This window comes from Notolepis coatsorum, assembly GCF_963971535.1.
Source record: "Notolepis coatsorum genome assembly, chromosome: 7".
In the NCBI taxonomy this organism is placed as follows: domain Eukaryota; kingdom Metazoa; phylum Chordata; class Actinopteri; order Aulopiformes; family Paralepididae; genus Notolepis; species Notolepis coatsorum.
In genome coordinates this window covers 133,035,935-133,058,809 of record NC_140171.1, presented here as the reverse complement: position 1 = coordinate 133,058,809, position 22,875 = coordinate 133,035,935, and positions in this window count along the sequence as shown.

Genomic DNA, 22,875 nt, shown 5'->3' with positions numbered 1-22,875 from the left:
GTCGCCTGGTCGGTAGGGTTTGACATACTTTTACTATCCGCTTTTTCCGCGTTTAACGTCTGTATAAAGCTAGGTAGTAGACTGGCAGCGTAGTCCTCTAGGTAACGAGGTGGCTGCCGTCTGCGCTCCGGGCGATCTAGCTTAGGAGAACCGTTTGTGGAGTGTTCATCATTGGCCATGTTAATATTAATATTATATTAATATTACGCTAATTACCCTCCGGCTCGAAGGACCAATTGTAACTGAGGGGTACAATTCCCTGACTGTATTAATAAGTATGGTATCATTAAACCACTACTGCTTTATGTACATTACTACTGGCCATACAGTACACAGGTATATGAGATGAACACATCCACAATAACACGGTTTCACACAAATACTCGTTTAGAAGAATATTTATTAGCAGCACGAAGATTATCTTACATTACTTTACTTATCAAGATTGAGAATTGCGCTTGTAAGGCGAAGAATGTGCATGAATAGGTCAAGAGCGTAAGTCCATGAGCATATTACGCAGGAGATAATTAATACAACCTGTATCATAAGAATTATATATGGTACACTAGTAGATCAGCTGGAGATACTAAAGGGGTCCCTCCAGTTGTAAGCCAGCAGGGGGGAGGATTTGTCGGTAGCAGAAAGTCTGGGTCAACGAGGAATAAGGAGACTCCAGGTACAGGAGACAGTGCAATAATCCCTTGATCGGCAGACGAAAGCAGCAGCTATAATCCAAGTATGCGCGACAGCATAGGTGAAAGCCAGCCAGCCTCTCCTAGAGACGGGCTCGAGTGATGCTCCTCACGGGTAAATCCCACACAGCAGCGGGTAGACGATTCTCCGCTCCAACAGCCACAGGACCAAATCAATATAATCCAGCCGGAAAAGGCTCTGCATTCACCGGTGTAGATTCTCCTGTGCACGGTACTTCACATTTAACTAGGTCGAACTTGACGTTATTACACTAAGCTCTGACACTTTTACTATCCTATTCGCACGCGGTTATAAGTGCTCTATTTAGACGCAAGGTTGCTCACTTCACTTGGTCGTTGACTCGTGATGAAGGCTTTACTAGTAAGGAACGAACGATACGTTGAACGAACGTTTTAGGATAAGACAAGACTACTGCTGTATCCACCTGCGACGTATTTATACGTACGGTGAATAATCTAGTGCCAACCTTATTTCTGTCTCGTATTCCTGCGCAAAGCCGGGCATGTACAGACATGTCTTAGCGGTGACTTTGAACTAGACATTGGGGGGTATGGCCGTGGCGCCTAGGGGATCGCTTCCAATAGGAGAACGAATATTATGGTCTGTCCTGTACCAGGTAAAGGGATATTCCGTGTATATGTACAAAGAATATACAAGGGATATCAAACGATATACAAATATTATACATGGGATCTCAGGCAATAAATATATATATTCGGTTTAATCTGACCCTTTGTAACACTGTATATCTATAGATAGATACAGAAATGTTTTTATAAATACAAAAATAAAAACGATTATGTACTTTGGTACTTAGTAATCCACAATGTCTGTGGGAGCCTGAGCTGAACACGCTTGTGTGCTCCCCCCCCCTGTAGAGACACAGCCCAGTGGTTTGGAGTGGGGGAGGACTATGACACCAATCAGCAGGAGTGGCAGAAGAAAAGCCTGCACCACTGCAGCCAGCGATACGGCAAACTCAAGCCCCAGTACAGCATGGACCTGTGCACAGAGTCACCGGCCGCACACAACATGCCAAAGGTATGCCTTCACACTAGGGCTGACCTCGACTAGTTGAATAGTCGACTAATTCATCGAAAGGAGCCGTAGTCTATACTGCCAACCTCTTAGTCGAATGCACAAAAAAAAGAAATCAAATTATACTTATTATTATTAATTTTTTTTTATCATTCTTTCCAAAAACAAAGAGTCCTAGAAGCGTGGCTATCGCTAATGGTGCGCATACCAGAGAGGCTAACTGCCTAAGAAAACAGGCACAGAGGCACTGAAAGAGGATTTCCCCCGTCTAATGAACACACTAGACATATATCAAGATGTATCCATCAGTGGACCAATTGCATGCTTTCGCAGAGGACAAGAAGCCTTCAGTCGACTCCTTCAGACATTAAGCACCCCCCACAGCCCAAATGGAATGATCTTAAAAAAAAAAAAAAATAATAGTTGACTATCGGCACATTTTGGCCAATCAAAGTCGACTATACAAATCCTTAGTCGGGGACAGGCTTACTTCACACCAACTGCATTACGTCCTGTTCTCAGTGAAATAGCTGTCACGAGGAAAAGGAATATTTGCACCAAATTTCACATGGAGATTCAAAACACCTAAATATAACTTTCCATGTTGAAAAAACAATAATTCAACTTGGTAAACTATGGAATTATTCAACAAAACACAAGATGTTTTCACTGGGCATTTCTTTTTTTAATGTCAAATATTGTATGCTCACACAAAGGTAATGTATGATGCAGTGGCGGCTGCTGACAAAAATGTTTGGTGAAGCACAAATTATTATATTATATTATTGTAAGGGGCTGAGGGGAATGGTGATCAATGGATGCTATGTTCCTGCCTGTTGGCTCCCCCCAATGGAGAGAAGAAGACTCACAGCTGCACACATGCAGACACACACACACAGCTGTCTTTCAATTAGCAATCAGCATGCGTCTCAAAGACGACAGACCAAGAACATCAGAGGGTGTCTTGGAATGGAGAGTGGGAGAGCTGTGGGGAGACAACCAAACTGTGAGTTAAACAGCCGGTAAGCCGGACAGCGGCCCGGCCTAGTTAAAGACTGGACTATAGCAAAGACAATTCTGTGCTTCACTGGGAGCCAGTATGATTTTTGTTTGTTTCTTAATTTTCTGTTTTGTTTAAATAAATGCCCCTGGCCATTGTCCAGCGGGGAGCTAAAGCTGTTTGACTGTGTGTTTGATTATTTGTACAACCATATTGCACCTTCCACCTACCCCTGTCTGCTACCTTTGTTACATTATATATTAAATTATATTTTTAAAACATCCCCCACTGTGTGTGTCAGTGGTCAGTGGACACAGATGAAAACATATTAACATTAGGTGATGGCGCACCTGACCAGACACAGATGCAAAAAATTACATATTCGGTGACGGCGCACCTGACAAAACAGATGCAAACAATTACATATTCTGTGACGGCGCACCTGACCAGACAGATGATATTAGGTGACGCGTGACGGCACACCTAACCAAACACAGATCAAAACATATTAGGTGACAGCGCACCTGACCAGATGAAAATGTATTAGGTGAAGGTGACAAGGAAAAGGAAAGATGAAATTACCTACCTGGGTTCCATCCTAGAGGCAAATCTTTCCCGTGACAAAATGGCATCCAATGTAATAAAACTAAGTCAACCAACAAACTAGATTCTTGTACCGGATCTCCTCTCTGGTAAACAAGAATACCTTGAAGACTCTAACAGGAGAACTCATTCAAGGGTACTACGACTATGCTTGCACCTCATGGTACCAAAGCACCTCAAAGGCACTAAAAACAAGATTACAAACAAACATCACAAAACAAACTGGTCAGACTACTGCTTGACCATACTCCTAAAACCCTCCTCACCCTTCCCCATTTTGACAACCTAGGATGGCTTAGAGTAGACGACAGAGTACAGCAACTTGAAATGAGCCTGGTCTACAAGATACACTACACCACTAAGATACCCATTTGCATGTCAAAATATTTCCCAAAGGTCAGTGAAGACCACGACCACAACACCAGAGGGAGTTCCACAAATCATGTTCAACCCAGATTCGGCTCAAACAAGGGACTAAACATGTTTCACAATTATGCCACAACAATGTGGAACGCCCTACCCACAGCCGTAAAATAATGTGAATCCCTACCCACCTTAAAAACTGCTCTCAAAGAGCACCTACGGGAGGCTGCAATTCGAAACTGGCATAGGTAAATGTCCAACCCCCCCCACCCTAACCCCCTCTAATGTACAGTTTCTTCCCCCTCAAATGTATATATTCTCTTTTTAGAAACTCTCTTAAACGGTACTTTATATTTGTATATCTTGTATGTCATAAATGTCTGGATGTAACAGTACTGTATATCTGTATGTTGTGTATGTCATAAATGTTATGATGAATTGAAAATGGGGGACCCTGATGTAAACAAGACAAAAGTCATTCTCCGGTCTGCATCCCCTTAACAATTGTGTGTATTGAGCCGTACTGTATTGTACTCATTCTGCAATCTGTTAATAAAGTTTTCAATCAATCAATCAATCAATCAAACACAAGGATCATAGAAAGAATGGTAAAACAATGAGAAGAGGAGGTGTGTGTAATCCCACCAGGGCAGATGTGATGTGTCTTTCATGTACTGCCTTTGTGTGTGTGGGGGGGAGTGAGAGAAAAAGAGAGAGAGAGAGAGAGTGAGAAATAGAGACATTTAGGATGCTGCAAATTACATGAAAATTGAAAGGTCCCAGAGCTCAAAGCTTATTTACCACATGTGAACCATTGTGAGGTAATGTTAAGTTAAGTTTATTTCTTAATTTGTTAAGAAGGTGTATGAATCTTAAGGTGCAGGGAGTGTGTGTGTGTGTGTGTGTGTGTGTGTGTGTGTGTGTGTGTGTGTGTGTGTGTGTGTGTGTGTGTGTGTGTGTGTGTGTGTGTGTGTGTGTGTGTGTGTGTGTGTGTGTGTGTGTGTGTGTGTGTGTGTGTGTGTGTGTGTGTGTAATAACAAGTATACTAAAATCACGGGTGTATTATGGTGCAGTGCAGGGTCCATGTGTGTGGCTTGTGTCCAATAACAATAGTCCATGTATCTTTTGTGTGTGCGTGTGTTTAAGACTGTGGTCTTTGAGAATGAGATTGTTATAGTTCTTCTTTCTACACATGAATGAATGAATGAATGAATGAATGAATGAATGAATGAATGAATGAATGAATGAATGAATGAATGAATGAATGAATGAATGAATGAATGAATGACAACTTTATTTAACAGATTGCAGAATGGGTACAATACAGTACGACTCAATACACACAATTGTTAAGGGGATGCAGACCAGAGAAAGACTTTCGTCTTGTTTACATCAGGGTCCCCCATTTTCAATTCAGTGCCACATACACACAGTCCTCATATCCCTCCTAGTTACACACAGTCATCATATCCCTCCCATACAATACGCACAACACAACAGACTAACTCGTCTTGCTCAATACTTGTTTATGAGTTACAGCACTGTAATCTCTCTCAACCAAAGCTCTACTAGTCAACAAAGATCTCCACCTTGCTATCTGAAACACTGACACCATTATCAACCTAATATTATTATGTAGCTCTCCACCTTGCTATCTGAAACATTATCAATATAACGTTAGCTACCAACTTTAGCTAACGTTAATGTAGCAGGGCTCCTAATAACACAAGATACATTTCACTATGAATTGAAAATGGCGGACCCTGATGTAAACAAGACGAAAGTCTTTCTCTGGTCTGCATCCCCTTAACCCATTCTCCGCCAATCACGTGTTAAGGCGGGTTTCTCCGCCATGCATTGTCTGCCAATCACGCCATACGGCGTGTTTGAGATAAATATTTCATATTTTCGTCATGGTATTCATATTTCACCCACGGAGTCTTGGCTGATGCTGTCTGAGCCATCACAACTCTGCAACGCTTCAATACCGCCACCTGGTGGCCGATCGGCGAGTTGCCAAACCGGAAGTGCCCATTTTAGCTCGGTCTGTCCCCTATTTTCATCCGGCCACTCGCTTATCGTCCCGGGGCTCAATACAGACACCGTCGATATGGATCTTTGCCATAACTCAATAATCAACATGATTTGGACGTGTATTAGTAATATACAAACCGGAAATGGTTCGCATCGATCACCATCCCATAATTGGGATCCGCCCTACGCTACGAGGAGACTGGGGTGAGTTTCAGCGTTTTTCTTTATCATTTTCGATACAAACTGCTCTGATCAATATATTACCCATACTACATAAATCATTTAACGTCGGTCATTGAATTATAAACGACCCCCCCCCCCCCCTCCGTTCATCCGCAGATGATCAGTCATGACGTTTAGGACCATGTACAGTTGACATTTTTTATATAACGTTGATCGGTATCAAACTGCATTTGATAATCTAATATATGCATTTATGCCTATATCTCACGTTCTATGAAATACTGCAGAAAACGATAAAAACATATTTATACTCTAGAGACGGTATTTTAGTATGAATGTGTGAATGAAAAAGTAAAACGTTCCTACATCCTGAACGATAGATAATTGATGTTGAATGGGCCATAGTAATGTCAATTTAGCAATACAATTAAAAAAGTTATAGCCCTGCAAAGAAGGTGAACATCTCCATAGACAAATAGCGCTGGCAGAGGATGATTTAGGATGATCAAAGTCGTGGCAGAGAATGGGTTAATAATTATGTGTATTGAGCCGGACTGTATATTGTACCCATTCTGCAATCTGTTAAATAAAGTTTTCATTCATTCATGCCTTTTGAAAAGTGACATGGTCGGTGTAAGAAGCCGCTTTTTTCACAGAAAAAAATACGGACATGGGTCCCATACGACACGGCTGAGGGAAAACAACACCCGTCAACCATGCTCCATAAAGGAGGGGACGGGGAGTGACGTACCCTATGATGGGGGGAAACCCATGACTCAACAGACCATTACAGGTGAGGAGTCAGGGAACTCCCTAAACAATACCCTGTCAACCTGCTCCATAAAGGAGGGGACGGGGAACCCCCAGAGAGACTTCCCACGTGAGCAATAAATTGAAAAGACATATTGCAACATTGAGCTATGTAACAATTGGACTAGGACTCTCCGAGGAGGAGGCTCTGAAACTCTGAGGAGGCTCCCTCACTGAGAGGGAGGCTCTGAACTCACCGAGGAGGCTCTGAAACTCCCTGAGGAGGAGGCTATGAAACTCCCTGAGGAGTAGGCTCTGACCCAATATACACACTACTAGTAGGGAGCAGAGCAGAAGAACAAATCGTCTCTACTGCGTTGCATCACCCACCAAGCTCAATACACATACAACAGAGCAGAACTTCTTTTTAAGTTCTACTCACCTTGACAATCTGAGGAGGAGGCTCTGAAACTCTGAGGAGGCTCCCTCACTGAGAGGGAGGGTCTGAACTCACAGGAGGCTCTGAAACTCCCTGAGGAGGAGGCTCTGAAACTCCCTGAGGAGGAGGCTCTGAAACTCCCTGTAACAGAGGTCCACAACATGGAGCCTGAATAACTCACAGAAGTCTCACAACCAATAGAAACGCGCCCAGTGACGTACTCTATGGCGGGGGGAATTCCGTGGCCCACCGCCCAATATGGCGTGGGACCAGGAAACTCCCTCCCCCCCCCCCCTACCCTGTGACGCGCTGATCCAGCAACGTGACAGGAAGCCCGAAGGACAGGAGGTTTTAACCCCTGACCAATCAGAAAAAGGGAAGGAAGGTTTTACCAGTACACCCCCTCATGACCCCTCACCCCTGATAGGATGCAATGACAAAGCAGAGCCATGACACCCGTCATAGCGTGCTACATGAAGCGTTAACAGCTTCACATAGACTCATGTGTGAACCTGCCATCTGAATTTTTACACCTTTCCTAAAGGAAGAAAAACACAGACCAAGAGAGGGCCCCTTTAAGGGCCCTGGTACAAGAGCTTACACATGTGACTTCTGTAGGCCAACACCTAACCCAGTTGTAGATCTTAACGACACACACAACCCTCCATCACAACAAAAAAGGCAAAAGTACACTCTCACTACCGTAAGAGGAACGCCGTTTTTCATAACGAGAGAAGACACAAGTCCTCAATTAAGTACTGGCCACAGGCCTTGCTAAGTCCACATGACAGCGACCAAACAAGCTTTTCTAGAAAAAAATTGCTTCTCTAAGCAGGAGCACAACCCCAGCAGAAGCTGAGCGGTTACACTGTATCCCCACAAACATAGTGAAACAATATATTGTAAACAAAATCATGTTTGAGGGGAGGGGGGGGACCAGGGGAAAACCGGGGGGAGCACCCCTCACCACCTTACCCCTGATATGACTCGGTTGAACAGGTACCGCCCTGTTCATATGTGAACACGCCACCTGTTTATTGTCATCACAAGCTGAGAGAGGGACTCACCCCTCGATCACATGCCACTATGCATAGCTTTGCAGGGTTATTAACCCAGCCAGTTGTGAGCTCAACTACGTTGTCTAACGTTACATGAACACACAACTTCTCATCATACAACAAAACCAGTTCATTTTACTCACGTAAAAAACAACGCCATTTTCTAGGTAGAGAGAAAGCTATACTAGCGATCAAGACAATTCACACACAACACATGTCGCATCCCCAAATGTAGTGAAGCAACATCCGTTTTGGAAAAAACATCGTTATTACAAAACATTCAGAAGGGAAGGAAGGAAGAGACGTTAAGTGTCCAAAGGACCCTTACCTGCACCAACGAACGCAGGCTGAGAGAACCGCCACACTGGTCTCCACGTTGACGAAGGTCCTCGCTGGCGGGGCAAAAGAAGCTAAGACACCCCCTTCAACAGCCGATCATGGTGCAGGGCCGACTACATCCTCTGTCAAAGATGATGTCGTAGTCAGAGTGTTATGGCCTGCTATTCTCACGGCTAATGTTCAACGGTGAAGCATAAGCTAACAGCTAACTCCAGGTTAACTGGTAGCATCAGGCTAACGTTCCCAGCCGAGCGAGCATACAGAGCTAGCGTCGCAGCTAACAGCTAACTGGCTAACAGGTAGCACAACCCAGCTAGAACGCAAGCCAAGCAGCTATCACCAAAACTGTACAACGAGAGAACACAATATAGACCAACACTTCAGACAGCCGCCGTCTGTCCCTCGCCTCATCCGAAGAGAAAAGAGGAAAGAAGTCAACACAGTCTTCAGAACAGTGATTAACAGACACAGCGGTGCCGGCACAATTCCCGCATGGGCTGCAGCCGACTAGAGTGTGGAGAAATTCTTATAACGAAACACCAAACCCACTTCCCTCGCGCTGGGTAACTTTCATCTTTAAAGGTGGGGCCTCGCACGGTAACAGAGAGAATCCGTTCGTCCAGAAATCCGGGGGTTTGAACTGCAGATTCGGACACGTTCCCTCCCGATGAGGAGCTCATGTAGCGTGGGCGTCAAACCAGAACCCTCTCCACGCCGCTAAGAGGCAGCAAAAAGGGTACCAGCCTGGAGCCGGCTTTCGTAAGTCGTGTAGCCATTCCCCCCATAGCAACACAACTGGCGCTCGCATATCAAAACCATCACTCACCCGGAGAGGCAGCTAGCTCTCACAACAGCCAAGCGCCTCTCAAGCAAAGTCCAACTGCAGAACGGCAGAACGGAGGTTAATACCCGTCCAACTGCAGCTGGAGGAATGCAGGTGGGGATTAGGCCAGCGACACAAGCCCCTAATACGAAAATGCCCGTGGAGGTCAGAATGATCATCATCTTCTAGACACCCCAGTGGCGAAGACATTATCACTGTATTTCCTCGAAAATAGTGAGAGAGAAAACAAAGATATAATGTCAACGTAGCTCCTGTATCGTAGCTCCTTTCTTCAATATTTCAGCAGTCTCAAAGTGGTGTATACAGGCATATATAAGAAAGGTTGAGATCCAAGGCAGCTCTACAGTTGTTAAAAAGCCTTTAATAAGTAGCTTACATTATTTAGAATTTTTTTAAAGTCCAACATGTTTCGGCCTACATGGCCTTCTTCAGGGTGTTGCTGTGACAAAAACAATACTGTGACTAAATAGAGGAAAAAAGGAAAAAAAACACACACAACTCAGGGAGACACTAATTACAATGGGGGACAGCTGGTCCCAATTAAATGAACATTCTCAACTTGAGTTGAAGTAAATATACAATAATACTAAATAGAAAAAAAAATTGTATATTATTAAGTATATATACACACAAGCTCAAAATATTATAACAACATAAAGAAATGAGTCAAAAATAGAATAGATCAATAATATTTACCAACAATTATCAAAAAACAATTATCAAAAAACAATTATCAAAACAACAACAATGTAAGAGCATTGAGTAATGCATGACAAAGAATAATAATACTATAATGTAATCTACTTAGCCTAAAAAAGTTACAGTATGTCCGTAGAGTCATTTAAACCTGTAAAGAGGTGGCCTGTAGTCTATCAGAATACAATAAATAACAATGTATAAATACAATAAATAAATAAAGTGATCTACTGGCCTATAAAAATGATACCATGTCTATGGAATCATTTAAACCTGGGAGTGAGGTGGCCTGTAGTCTATCTATCCAGCGACTTTCTTTCTGGTTTAGAATTCTTTGTCTATTACCTCCTCTAGACGTGAGTGGAACACTGTCAATTCCGATAGCTGTAAATAAAGCAGAGGTACTATGGTGAACTTCATGAATATGTTTAGCCATTGCATAATCCATGTTGTTAGTTTTAATAGCATATTTATGATCTGCCAGTCGATCAAGTAGACAGCGTTTCGTACGACCAACATAAAAAGAGTCACATTTGGAACAAGACAGTATATAAATAACATGTGTCGTTTGACAATTAATAAAGCTGTTAGAAGTATATGTCTGTTTTGTAACTGGGTGGGTAAAAGCTTTTGATCTTATCACCACATCACATTGTTTGCAGTGACCACATCTATACGTTACTATAGGAGGCTTAGGTAGCCATGTAGATTTGACATCTGCCGGTAGATGGCTTCGTACTAATTTATCTCCGAGATTGGGAGCTCTCCTAAATGTACAGAGGGGCGGGTCAGGGAAAATGTTAGACAGGGACTCATCACATTGGATCAAGCTCCAATTCTTTTTAATTATATTGCGAACAGCAAGGGCTTTAGTACTATAAGTGGTCGAGAAAAACACCCTATCGGTTTTCTCTGTCAGTGTCTTTCTTTTTAAGAGGGAGTCGCGTTCTACAGTAGCGGCTTCAGATATAGCTATTTTAAGAGTATTATGTGTATAGCCACGTTCTCTAAAGCGATCATACATTTCTCCGCTCTTTTCTCTAAAATCAGCCTCACTGTCACAAATTCTACGTACTCTTTTAAATTGGCCGTACGGAACATTGTTGATCAAAGTAGAGGGGTGGAAGCTCTCTGCATGTAAAATAGTATTTTTATGCGTTAACTTCCTGTACAATGACGTATGTAAGTCACCATTCAAGTCTTTAGTGATTTCTAAGTCCAGAAAATGGATCTTATCAGGACTAAAATCTATGAAAAGCTTTCAATTCATCAATAGTGCCTTTCCACCACATAATGATGTCATCTATATATCTGGCCCACCAGATGATCTTATCTTTAAATACGTTTTGAGTGTAAAACACATAGTCCTCCTCCCATTTTCCCATAAACAAGCCTGCATATGAAGGGCTAAAACATGCACTTGCCGTGGTGAAAACAAGGAAGGAGCTGTTAGTATGGCCACACCCCTGCTTATGTAGAGGAGCGGATGGGGGTGTGGCCAGGCAGATAAGGTGTGTAAAGGTGCATGTGAAAATGTATTCAGTGCTAATACTGATATGGAAGAGTATTGCAGTAGACGCAGAGCGGAGCTATGCGATATATAACTTCATAAAAGTCAGACAAAGCTTTCCAAAAGCTCAAACAGTGAACTCCAAGCCCACGTGGTTGAACTAAAAATTCAAAGAAACAGACTAAGAAATGACGTAAACACCATGATCAAAACATCAATGACAAAACTGAGGAAAACAAAATCAAACCACGTGAACTTTGGAAATTACTCAATAATCAACTATGGTCTCTAACTACACACCCTCAAGACCCCTACGCTCTGCATCTTCTGGCCGCCTCAGACCTACTCCTATCCAAGCTCCGGGAGGGTCATCAAAGAGAAGTCGCCTATTCTCAGTCCTTGCCCCACAATGGTGGAATGAACTACCCACCCCAGTTAGGACAGCCGAATCACGTCCAATCTTTCGCCGTCGACTAAAGACGCACTTCTTCAACCATTATCTGAATAAATAAAAAAAAAAAAAAACAATAAAAAAATCTAACCCTAACTAACCGTACTGTCATGCACTTGTCCTAATAAACTAACCTACACTGTAGCACTCAACACTTTGATGAACATTGCTGCTCAGCTGATAGAGTTGTGCCCTTCCTGATGGCTTGTCGTACAGAACTTGTAAGTCGCTTTGGATAAAAGCGTCAGCTAAATGACTAAATGTAAATGTAAATGTAAACTAGGCTGCAGTAAAAAACTCAAAACCAGATTCTCAAACATAAACATAAAGACAGACAACACGCTCATCACAGACAAGCTGGATGTAGCCAATTACTTAAACATCTTCTTCACAAACATAGCCACAACACTGGTAAACAAACTACCCTCCCACTCAGGGCATTATGGGGTAGAACACATAGTAGCATACTAGAAAAACCTAGGGGTCCGCAAAGACGACTTCAAACTAGTAATGGTAACAACCGATGAGGTACTCAAAAAATGTAGCGCCCTCCAACCTAACAAGGCCACTGGCCATGACAACATCCCCTCCAAATTCCTCAGAGACTCAGCAGCCGCCATCACCCCAGTCATCACACACATGATAAACCTCTCCATAAAACAGGGACACGTCCCCAAGGACTTCAAAATTGCAAGAGTGACCCCTCTGCACAAAAAGAGCAGCAAATTAGACCCACGCAACTACCGCCCTGTTTCTATTCTTACCTCCATCTCGAAGGTCATGGAGAAAATAGTCTACGAACAGGTCGAAAAGTACCTGGCGGAAAAAAATAGAATCTACGAATTCCAATCTGGCTTCAAAACGTCCCACTCCACTGACACATGCCTTCTCTATTTGAACGACCACATCAAACAAGAGGTGGACGCGGGCAAATACTGCGGCATGGTCATGCTGGACCTACAAAAGGCCTTCGACACTGTCAATCACTCCATTGTAATTGACAAGCTAAAAGCAATTGGTTTTGATAGTATATCAGTGAGCTGGATGCAATCCTACCTGGAGGGGAGAGAACAGATGGTGGAGGTAAACGGTACTCTATCCCCCCCCTCACAGTGAGCTGTGGTGTTCCACAAGGAAGCATACTAGGACCGCTACTCTTCCTAATTTATGCAAATGACATGTCGTCAGCCTGTGATTGCAACTTGTTCCTGTTTGCGGACGACTCAGCCCTGCTGGTCTCTGACAAGAACAAGTTGCAGGTTGAAAAAACCCTCAGCTCGGAACTAGGCAAAATCTGCATATGGCTCGCCGATAACAAACTATCATTACACATGGGCAAAACAGAGTCCATTCTCTTCGGTTCAAATAACAAACTCAGCAACACCGACGGCTTCACAGTTACAGTGGGTGACAATATTGTCACAAGGAAAGATGAAATTACCTACATGGGTTCCATCCTAGAGGCAAATCTTTCCTGTGACAAAATGGCATCCAATGTAATAAAAAAAAGTCAACCAACGAACTAGATTCTTGTACCGGATCTCCTCTCTGGTAAACAAGAATACCCTGAAGACTCTGGCAGGAGCACTCATTCAAGGGTACTACAACTATGCTTGCACCTCATGGTACCAAAGCACCTCAAAGGCACTTAAAAACAAGATTACAAACATCACAAAACAAACTGGTCAGACTACTACTTGACCTTACCCCTAGAACCCACCTAGCCCCTGCCCACTTTGACAACCTAGGATGGCTTAGAGTAGACGACAGAGTACAGCAACTTGCAATGGGCCTGGTCTACAAGATACACTATACGACTAAGGTACCCATGTACATGTCAAAATACTTCCCAAAGGTCAGTGAATACCACGATCACAACACCAGAGGAAGCTCAACAAAGCATGTTAAACCCAGATTCGGCTCAAACAAGGGACTAAACACGTTTAGCAATTATGCCACATCAATGTGGAACGCCCTACCCAAAGCTGTAAAGGAATGTGAATCCCTACCCACATTCAAAACCCATCTTAAAGAGCACCTACGGGAGGCTGCAATTCGAAACTGGCCACCGTAAATGTCCAAACCCCCCACCCCCTCCTAATAGACAATCTCCTCCCCACCGCATGTATATATTCTCTCCCAGCCGTATGTATATTTCTCTCCCACCCACCCGCCCCCTCCAAATGTACAGTATCCTCCCCACCGTATGTATATTTCTCTCCCACCCACCCACCCCCTCCTAATGTACAGTCCCCTCCCCATCATATGTATATACTCTGTCAGGATCTATGGGTAACAGTACTGTATATTTGAATACCGTTTATGTCACAAATGTATCAGTACTAAATACCTGTATGTCCCTATGCCGTAAATGTCATGTATGTTGTGTATGTCATAAATGTCAATATGAATTGAAAATGGGGGACCCTGATGTAAACAAGACAAACGTCTTTCTCTGGTCTGCATCCCCTTAACAATTGTGTGTATTGAGCCGTACTGTATTGTACCCATTCTGCAATCTGTTAAATAAAGTTTTCATTCATTCATTCATTCATTCATTCATCCATGTGACGAGTCCGACTCGAGACACGCACATTAATCCCATGGAAAATGTAAACAGTAGCCATGTGCATCGCGAGCCAGCTTGTTGCATCAAATTGATGTTTGGCTTTGGTCTCCCGTATAAAAAAAATATATATATATATATATATATATATATATATATGTAAATTAATAATAACTATGGGTGAATTTCTGCCTCACGTGTTGTCATTGAATAACCTCCACTGGTATGATGGTGGCTTTACACTACACCAGAAATAAAGGGTATAGGCCGTATGGTGAAGGCTGTATCGTTTCATCCCGTTCCCACCTCGGAGAATTACACAATTTTCACTCTGGGTGAAAGTTCGATTGGTGTAGATTTAGGAACAAAACGTTCTCCATTGACAAAATAGCACATTTTGAGCAATCATAATTTTAAAGTCGGGACTAGATCTTTCCTCGCAAACGGATATTTGGTCACCGCAGAGTTTTATTTGACGCAATCGATTTGTGTCATAAATGTCATGATATCTGTAGGCCTATGTCTAAATGTCATGATGAATTGAAAATGGGGGACCCTGATTAGATTAGATCAGGGGTGGGCAATTATTTTTCCCGGGGGGCCGAATGAGCAACTGAAAATATGTTGGGGGGCCGGGCCAAAATTCCAAACTCAATTATGCATAATATACATTTTATTTCTATATAAAAAGCAGTAAATGGCATTGTTTTGACCCCTGGTAAGAGTGTATGTTATTATTTGGCAATTAAAAGGTGAGGTTAGCTTTCAAAAATATCATTTATTCAAATAGAATTTATTTCCAAAATGATAAACAAAATGTGAAACATTAATAACAAAGGGCATTTTGAGTTTCATATACTATTGAAACAAGGATTTTCTTAGCTTTCTAAAGACATCACATCATCTTATAGCAAAAATAAACAAGACATGTCACTGAACTGTGTAAAGAAAAGTGTCCCAGTTTTGTAGCCTTTTTTACTTTACATGCCTATATTAAACATTTAAGAAAAAAAAATATCAAGTGTCCCATTTCACTTGTTATATTTCCACATTTTAGTGTTCTTCAGTTCTTTTTTGTTTCATTCAGTGTGAGAAATCCAGTCTCTGTTGAGCTTTAACAAGTCCATCAAAGTCAGGTTGCATGTCTGAGGTGGAGATGCGAAGCACAGCTGCCAGATGTTCATCAGTGAGAGAGGATCTGTACCTGGACTTGGTAAACGAGAATGAGAATGTCTGTTCACATGTAGGTGGATCCAAAGAGAACCAACATCTTCTGAGCATGTCTCCTAAGCGTATATTGTGCGTGTGAACGTTGACATGAAAAGAAAAAAGTAAAAAAAAAAAAATATTAAAAAATATATTTTTTTTAAATTTTTTTTTAATTTTTTTTTATTATCATGTAATCTTTCGCGGGCCGGTCAGAATCATCCCGCGGGCCGGATGCGGCCCGCGGGCCGTACAATGCCCAGGTCTGGATTAGATTGTACTTTAGTGTCATTATATTTGCATACAACGAGATTTGGGACTCAAACCTAAGTTGCAGTAATAAAATCACAAGTAATAAAAGATAAACATAAAATCCTATACAGAAACATTAAATGCTATACAATAAGACAATGTTAGTCATGTACAATATACAAAATAACAACAATATACAGAATAGCAATACACAAATAATCACAGTGTCAGACTGTAGTGGGTGGGTATTGCACTGTGGATATTGTATATCAGGATGTTGCACAGTGTGGGAGGAGGGGGAAAGGTAGCCCCTTTTGTGACTGTGACGCAAGCCTTGCTTATTCAAGCAAGGCTTGCATCACAGTCATGAAAGGGGCTAGGGGAAAGGTAAATTACCCTAGACCAGTCTACCTTTGATGGTAGACTGCCAATATGTGTGCCACCTGTATGGCCATCAGCTAAGAATGTGAATGATGCCAGATATAAAGCATTCTGCATGGCATCGGCTTTGCCAGAACTCTATGCCCCCGACAAGTGGCGCATTGTACCAACGCTGCAAAAGGGCAAATTACCAAGCAGCTATAATGAGACATTCATTGAAATCTATAATGTGTGCCCCTTTACCTGTTGGCAATGGGTTTTATTGGCGCCACGAGCAGCGCGCATGAGCAGCTCGTGCACGAAGTGCACAGACATGAGCAGAAGAATGCCGCTCAGAGGTATCGCCCCAGAGTGGACAGAGAGAGCTCACAAAGCAAGTGACACAGACACACGAAGGAACTGTGGATACTGTGGAAACAGAGCACACAAGGAAGGAGAGAACTGTTCGGCAAGAGGAAAACAATGCACGAAATGCGGAAAATGGAACCACTTTGCTAAAGTTTGCAGGGCAGGTAGCTTCCAGAAAAAGTCAGTGCACGAGGTGAGCATGCGCCCTGAGTCAGGCGAAGAGTCAGACGAACTATATGTCGACACCGTAACAGACGGTTTTCTGAAACAGAGCAAGCTTTTGCAGACATACAAATAGGAAAGCAGGGCACAGAGCTTATCACAGCTTGCAAGATAAATGCAAAATCCAGCCTACTTCACGCAGACTGACAGGATATGGTGGAGAGAAGCTCGCAGTAAAGGGCACATGCACGTTGAATTGTAAATACAAAGAGTGTGACATGTTATTGGACTTTTACATTGTAGACACTCAGGCACCCCCAGTTCGAGGCTTACAAGCATGCCTGAATATGGACCTTATTAAACTAGTGTTGTCAGTCACTGCATACACAGACAAACAAACCATCATGAAAGAATATCACAATGTGTTTAAAGGAATTGGACTGTTCCCGGGAGAGTGTCACATCCATATAGACCCAGATGCCACGCCAGTGGTCTGCCCACTGAGAAGGACACCGATCGCCCTGCGTAGCCGCCTGAAAAAGGAGCTACAACATATGGAAGACACACAGATCATCACCAAGGTCATTGAACCAACATAGTGGGTCAGTGCACTAGTCATCGTTGAGAAACCACGCACAGCCAAGCTCAGAATCTGCCTGGACCCAAGGGAGCTAAACAAGGCTATCAAGCGCCCGCATTACCCTTTGCCGACACTAGAGGACATCACACCCAGACTAACAGGTGCACGCTATTTCAGCGTACTGGATGCAAGATCAGGATACTGGTCCATCAAGCTCTCTCAAGGATCATCAAAGCTGACGACATTCAACACACCATTCGGACGGTACAGCTTCCTACGCTTACCGTTTGGACTCGCCTCTGCTCAGGATGAATTCCAACGGAAAATCGACGAGACATACGAGGGTTTAAAACGGAGTAGCAGCTATAGTAGACGACATCCTCATCTATGGCGCGACCAGAGAGGAGCACGACAAGAATCTCCATGCAATGCTAGAGAGATCACGGGAGAGAGGCGTCCGGCTCAATGCAGACAAATGCACCATCGGAGCCACTGAAGTGAGTTACTTCAGGCACGTTCTTTCAGCTGACGGCGTGAAGCCTGACCCAGGCAAGATAGCTGCCATCAAATCAAATCAAATCAAATTTATTTGTAAGGCCCAACAACACACGTTAATGTCCCCATGGGCCGGACACGTCTTCTTTAAACAAGTCAAGAAGAAAACAAGAACACCATAAGGTCCAACAAATTTTAAATAAATGCAAATAAATGAATGAATGCAAGGAGATGGAGGCGCCAAAGAGCCGTGCAGAACTGGAGACCGTGCTAGGTATGGTCAACTACCTGGCCAAGTTCGCCCCGAGCCTCTCCGAGATCAACGCACCCATGAGACAGCTGCTGAAACAATCAAATGAGTTCCTGTGGGACGCACAGCACGACGCTGCATTCCAGAAAATGAAAGACATACTCACCAGTGAACCGGGGCCAGTTCTCATCTATTTTGACCCTGAAAAGGAGCTCAGCTTGCAGGTAGACGCATCGAAGTATGGGCTGGGTGCTGTGCTGATGCAGGAAGGAAGGCCCATTAGCTACGCATCCAGATCACTCACAGACAGCGAGGTCAACTACGCACAAATCGAGAAGGAGATGTACGCAGTCCTCTATGGATTCAAACGTTTCCATCAATATGCCTACGGTCGCCATGTTATGGTGCAATCTGACCACAAGTCGATCATGAAGAAGCCTATCGCCGCAGCCCCACCAAGGCTACAGAGAATGATACTACAGCTACACAAGTACAACTTCACAATCATGCATCGCCCTGGGAAGGATATCCCAGTTGCCGACACGCTATCCAGGAAATCACTCGCCTCTCACAACGACAGACTCAGTGAAGGGCTGGACCTTCAGGTACACATGGTGTACAACAGCCTACCTGTACACGACGCCAGACTACAGGAGATCAGAGAAACAACAGACAATGACACACAGCTCAAGCTGCTTAGCCAGGCTATCATGGAGGGATGGCCTGAGGAAAGAAAACAATGCCCCCAGAACATCACTGAATACTGGAACCACCGAGATGAACTATCCAAAACGAATGGAATCATCTTCAAAGGGGAGAAATAGTCATCCCTACCATCCTCAGAGGAGAGCTGCTGATCAAGATCCATGCAGGCCACATGGGCATGGAAAAATACAAACTGAGAGCACGAGACATCATGTTCTGGCCTGGAATGGGTAAGCATATAGAGCAAATTGTGGAAAAGTGCTCAATATGTCAGGAGCGCCGCCCATCAAACACCAAAGAGCCCATGATGCCTCATCGCATCCCAGACCATCCCTGGCAGGTTGTAGGGACAGACCTCTTCAACTGGAACAACCAGGACTACATTGTGACCGTCGACTACTACAGCAGGTTCTTCGAACTAGACAGACTCCACAGCACCACATCAGCAGCTGTAGTCCACAAGCTAAAGGCAGCCTGTGCCAGGCATGGTGTCCCGGAGACCATTGTATCAGACAATGGACCACAATATAAGTCTAAGGAGTTCGAGGCATTCGCCAAGTCGTGGGAGTTTACACACGTCACGTCAAGCCCACATTATCCTCAGAGCAACGGACTAGCGGAGAGAACCGTAAAGACAGCAAAATCACTCAACAAGGCTAAAGCAGACGGAAGAGACCCTTACCTAAGTCTCCTTGAATATCGTAACACCCCAGTCGACAACTTAAAATCGCCGGCACAGCTGTTGATGAGCCGCAGGCTGCGCTCAACCCTCCCAAGCACCAACCTACAGCTGCAGCCAGGGGTAGTCAGCCCCAAAGATGGACATGACAAGCGAGTGCAGAGACAACAGCACCAAAAGAGATACTATGACAAGTCAGCTAGACCACTGTCCCCACTACACAGTGGAGAGTCTGTCAGACTCCAAGAGTATGGACGCTGGAGGCCAGCAGTAGGCATCCAGCCAGCCGACACTGCGCGTTCATACCACGTTCGCACACAAGATGGACACGAGTACCGCCGCAACCGCAAGCACCTAAGGGACACAAAAGAAGAACACTTTCTGGCAAGCGACGGTCTGCCAGGCACAGAAGGCATAGATCACTCACCTGATACCAACACCCCTGAACTGTCAGATGACTCAGAAGCAGACTCAGCTTCATACTACACCAGGTCAGGCCGAGCAGTAAAGCCTCGGGATATACTAGACCTGTGAATGTACAGGGTGTAGGCGGATCGCTGCCCTATTGAAAAAAATTATAATAAGAGAAAAATTTAACTTGAATACTAATGTCTACTGAAATGGATGACTTACTAAATACTAATGTTTATTTAAATGGCTGACTTACTTACCTTGTTCACCTTGTTGTTCTGTGAATAAGATTTGCATACGGTACTAAGAACTGTAATACCATTGAGACAGAGTATACTTTAAGCTTTGATTACATACCTTATTCACCTGTTGAAATGTTCCAATATTCAAGCAGGCTGTTCCATAATAAGAGTGCACACGGTAAGAACTGTAATACCTTTGATACAAGAGTATATATTTTTATGTCTAACATATTAATACTTACCTGTTTATATTGCCTGGCCCTGACATATTGTTAATGTTAACACACCTGGTTAATGTTTACAAAGAATGTCTAACAGAGTAATGCATAATATTTTTCTTTACTTGCAGTCTTTGTTAGTAGCTTATAACGTTTTCTTCAAAAGAAGGAGGATGTAATATTCATGCCTTGAATATGTCATTTATGATTATGACATGCGCGCTAGGCGCACCTTTCTGTTTAAGTACCCACACACGGGGTCCTGATGGCCAGTTGGCTACTAGCCTACGTTAGAGTCACACTCATGTTACTGATGTTGCAATAAAGAAGCTAACGTACTCTCCTTGTCCTGAATGATCTAAAGCATAAATACGACAGTATAGGTATCTGCAGACATACTGCGTAGAACAGACAATCTGCTGACAGCAGTTGGTAATAATCATAGGCAACCTAAAAGTTCCACATGTTAATTCCAACAATGAATCATGGCAGATAAAATGCCTAATTTCCCCAATACAGATACCGGCAGTAATTTTGATTGAACATTTCTACTGGAATCTAATTGCATTACAACATAACATAACAATTATAACTAACTAACTTTATTAGAACTTCCCAAATGTTCTCAAAACACAACTGTTTTGACTAGGGATGTCCGATATTATCGGCCTACCGATATTATCGGCCGATATTGGCATTAAAATGTGATATTGGAAATTATCGGTATCTGTAAAAAAATTTATAAAAAAAAGGTATTAACCTTTATTTACTCAGACAAGCAAGTAAGAACACATTCTGTTGACAGAATCTGGCTATGGGGCGAAAATAATGTGGTCAAGAGGCATGGTTTCTATCTTTAGCCTTTGGCGTGGTTTATTATTCACATGGTAAAGCAGCAGCACATGAGTTCTCCTCTCCGTGAGAGGCAGGTGGGAAAGACGTAGAGGGGGAGGAGACATCTCCTTAAATACTCGCCACCTGGTGGCAGCATTAGTGGCTCCGCCTAGAGCGCCCTCTAGTGGAAACAGTTATATATACAGTTAGACAGTTACGTGCAATCCTACATAGAACCTCTAACTTTAACACATTCTGATTTTTTTATTGTCAAAAGTATGCATAATGTTGTGTTAATTCCACGACAAGAGATATATGTAATGTTAATTACCTGAAATTATTCCGTTTTTTGGGGGGGGGAAAGCCTGCATATATCTGTATCGGTTGATATTGGTATCGGAAATGAAGAGTTGGACAATATTGGTATATCGGTAAAAAAAGCCAATATCGAGCATCCCTAGTTTTGACTCAACGGTTAAATCACATCCTTATTTCACGATTTAACCTACAGTAGTTTCAGTCTACATGGTTAACTCTTTCAGTGCCACGCCTGGTTTTCCGTTTTACCGCTTGAATGCCACCATCGGCGCCAATGTTAACGTTAATATCGCCTAATCTATGTTTTAAATTATGGCTATGTGTCTAATCTGCCCATCGCATTAGCAAAGACTATTTTCCAGTCAGTGCTGTGAAGACAGATTGTTTTTTTATCGCGTCGTTTCCGTTTCAGAGCAGTTAGAAAAGCCCCTGTTTTGATATAAAAAACAGCTCATTCTGGAGCATTCTATGAAAATCGTCTTTTAGTGGAATATTCCACAACGTTGATATTCGTCTGCCTTTTTATGAATCGTTTTCAAATAAACGCTAGATGATCAATATTATACGTGCACGCAAGCACATTACGGCCGCGCACTGATAATCGCTCCGTTGATTTCCTCACAGACTTTTACAGTGAAACCGAAAGAAGACATTTCACAAAACAGCTTATAACTTCATCAAACTTACTCCGATTATCCTACCACTGATAACATAGAGTCCTTACCTGACATCAGATGGTATCCAACTGGTATATTCCAATTCCTGATCACCATTCGAAAAAATCGATACGTGTATGGATCCAACGTGACACAGTAGATCTCCATGATCCGCGGGGATCTGAGGCTCCAGAATGAACTGTGGTAACCCCGGCTGGATCAGTGAACTGGAAAATGTGGAGTACCGGATTTTTTTCCCCATTCATTTTCATTGAGTCCATTCCAAAATCACTTATGTCATCTGGGAGACGACAGGGGGCGCTTTTTTCCACAGTGATCACCGGCGCAGCTCGGCTATACTCGGGTAGGCTCGGGTGATGCAATAATTTTTCAGATTGCAAAAAAAATAATAATAATAATAATTCAGATAAATCTCGTGAGTGGCATGCAACCACCTATAAAAAAACCCGAGAAATCTCGTGAGTGGCACAGTAGTTGTCATTGAAACCTCCTCTTGCATCCTTGTATTCTTTTCTTTTTCTTCTTTTTT